Below are 3500 nucleotides of genomic sequence, written 5' to 3' on the forward strand. Positions count from 1 at the left end.
AGCAAACGTGTGATTTGACACAAAAGTGCCACTCCAGTGAGCTTGAGGCCATATGGGCGCCCTGTTGTAACAAGCATGCAATTAATCCTGAATTAGTCCACCCAATCTGCCACACGCTACAGTCTGACGAAGACTCTGTGTGCACCCTGGGAAGAGGGCTGGAGAAGAGAGGGGAGCGTGTTAACGCTACGGTACACACACGGCTTCCAGGAAACATCAGAGCATCCGTTCCACATTTGCTTGACACCAGAGTGATCATTCCAGCTCCTGCCATCTCCAGAGATTCAGCACGGCAAGACACGACGATGAATAATTTAAACAAATGACAAAATCCATCCTGAGTAGGTGAGGATGGACTGCACGGAGGGATTACAAGGTTTCAACAGAATATGATGGATTTTGACTGCTGCAGGATTTAGCTAGTCTGGATTGCAGTTTTAATATTTAGCTTCATAGTCATGGTAAAAATAAATAAATAAATAAAGGCCGCTTTGGCATTCAAAAGGAGACTAAATCTGTTGTAGGTTGTTAAAGCTGGTGTGAGGATCTCAGGAGAGGATCTTTTGATATTCTATTGTATTGTCTGAGACATAAGAAAAGAATCTCTTGAAAATCTAGAAATGTAACCTTAAAATTCATGTTGATTTCAAACAGTTTTGAAAAATAAATGTTGATAGCTAAAATGTTAAGTGGTGTAAATATAAAAGAAAATCTTGAATACAAGACTGAAGTGGTTTCAAACACATTCATTTCAAGGGTAAAAAATATTTGCTAGTTTTATACATGCAGAATGCAACACTGTTGTTTTGTTCTCACTTTCAGAGTGATTCATTTTCTTTCACAGTAACAACAACACCTTAGAAGAATGTTAAGAGTCTTCTTTTTCTGCACAAACAGATGGTCAAAAATAAATTAGTCACAATGAAATCAAAAAGGATAATTCTTGTGCTTTTATGGAATTTTGTAGTATTTATTATAAATGATTTATCCGTGCACATAATGTTTTTATGTCATATTCCCTCATAATCTTTAATCAAAATAAATAACTTCCATCTGTCTTGAAGCGTATCTCTTCTCTTCTGACGTGTTTACTGGCGCAAGGGCGGGGCAACCTGTCACTCACATGAGGTCGACCAATAGCAAACAACCATTCAATCAATTCCAGATGGACAAAATCAAGTCCCGCCCTACATTTCTTCTTTCTTCAAGAGTCTGTTTCACTTGGATATACGTCGCAACATGGAAGAAAATTCTATCGTTTCATGCCGTAAAAGAAACACCATGTGGGGTTCTTTTTACCATCCTACATGTAGCACTATGACACTCCAACCACATATATAACTTAAGTAGCTTTGAGAAAAACTCATCAATCTGTGGTTTAGAGCAACAGCAGTTTTTAATGTTACATTTTTATTACCTTACTGCGAACGGAGGTAAACAACCACAAACAACCCGCCTGCTCTCTCTCTTATGTAGCGCTGCTAAGTCTGATTCATTCTAGTCTTTTGGTGCGTCTTAAAACAGTCCTCTTTTTCTCATACAGTTTTTCAAGTCTGATACATTATAGTGAATTAGTTAATCCTAGAATCTCATATGTGGCTTTGTAAAGTCTGATTCATTCTAGTAAGTCAGTTTGTCCTAAATGTTCATCACTCATTCAATGAACACATTACAAAAGTGTTAATTAATTGAGAGGCTTTTTACATTCTGTCTATTTAATTTACCTACATGTATTTCAACCAGACATCGTGCAACATTTTAGACCTGCTAAAAATGTGAAATGAAAAACAATTTAATCTGTTCAGATCAATATACACTTATATATAGATCTGCAAGCTTTTAACGTCAGTTATATGTAAACAAAGTAATTGTGCTCTAAACTATATTCCTACATCAGGGTGCTTTCAAATATCAAGTTAATTATTAAAGTCACCATGAAATGTCATTAGCAGCCCATTTGTATTGTAACATGACATACTTCTATATGAAAGAGTAAATTCAACAAGAAAAAAAAAAGAGTAGGCCAGGATTTGGATATTTTCTTCCAGGGGATTGATTAAATGGTGAAAAGTTGACTCTATATGACAGGTGGTTGGAGGATGAAGGATTGCAAAGACAAACATTTTTTTTCTCTGGAATAACTCGTGCTGATTAATCATTCACAATAAGACCAGTGATGTGTACTAAGAAAGTAAATAGAGTCAATTTGATTTAATGTAGAAAAAGTAAATCAAATATGTTGGCCACAGTAAATCAAACTGACTGTTACGGCTTTAAAACGTTTTTTTTACCCCGAAGCTTTTTAAGTTTTAGTTTTTGTCTCTCATGATTATTATTAATCAAAGTCAAATTTTTTTTTTTTTAAATAAGCAATAAATTATTATTGGCTGTGTCAATATTCCTCTTTTGATCCATCACCTTGTTGGCCAAGCTCGGGAAAACATTTAAAGCCACAGTATATTTCCAACTTGGCCATAACCACCATCTTTACTTTGTTTAACTTCTGTGTTTGTTTTGAAAAAGAGACCACTACTGTTGTGTCTAAGGAACCCATGAATCACAGAAAACCACAGCCATGCCACATACAGCGCACTTTACATGCACATCCTGCACAAGTTATTGCGATACAGGCTCAGATACTCATCTAATTACTCATTATCATGGTGGCTATATTCATTAAACAAACGTTTACTGGCACAAGCTGTCACTTGCCTAACTTCCATGTTTCTTTTGGGCTTTTTTCTTGCTTAATCCACCAAATCTTGCGCTTCACCAAACTGAGGCCTTTCACATGTGCTACTGGATCCCCAAAACTTTGTTTTTGTTTTTTTCCCAGTGTGTGTGTGCTCCCAAAGCGTTGTCTTTCTAGACTTACCCAGAAGGCAGTGGGGCAAAGGTCGATTGCTGGCAGGGTGTGTCCACGCAACAGTGCACTTGCATGGGTGCATTTCTGAAGCCCATGCTGCTTCAAGATCCCGTTAGGTTTCCCTGAGGATGCAAAACAGTTAATGTGTGTAGACCCAGCAGTAGTTCTGGTACTGGAGAGGCTTTAAATCATCAGATCTGGCCAAGCTAGCCAGCAGCAAAAGCTAAAATATGTGTTAAATGAGTCAAAGCCTATAGCGGCAACTTCATAAGGTACATGCACCCAGTGAATACCTGCAAACGCACAGTGACAGCTGAAGGCAAGTCGTTTGTGAATGAACGTGAGACAGCGAGAGAGAAATGAGAGAAGTAAAGAGAAAATGACAAAGGAAAAAAGACAGAGAGAGTAAAAGAAACAAAGAGAAAGAGAAAGAACCTGGAAAATATTCTGTGTAAAAAAAAACATAATTTCCTGTGACTGGCTTTTCCAGTGCGGGGGAAGGGAAGGGTCATGGAACCAAGGCTAACATCATGCCACGGCAGTCGGTACTCTTACTATATTACTCACTTATATACATGCACATCAGTATCGAGTAGTTACTTTTAAACTGTTCAAGCTACTCATAATTAAAGTT

Source organism: Siphateles boraxobius, unplaced genomic scaffold (assembly GCF_051911475.1).
Source record: "Siphateles boraxobius isolate OS27281-9 unplaced genomic scaffold, OSU_SipBor_1 53, whole genome shotgun sequence".
Classification (NCBI taxonomy): Eukaryota; Metazoa; Chordata; class Actinopteri; order Cypriniformes; family Leuciscidae; genus Siphateles; species Siphateles boraxobius.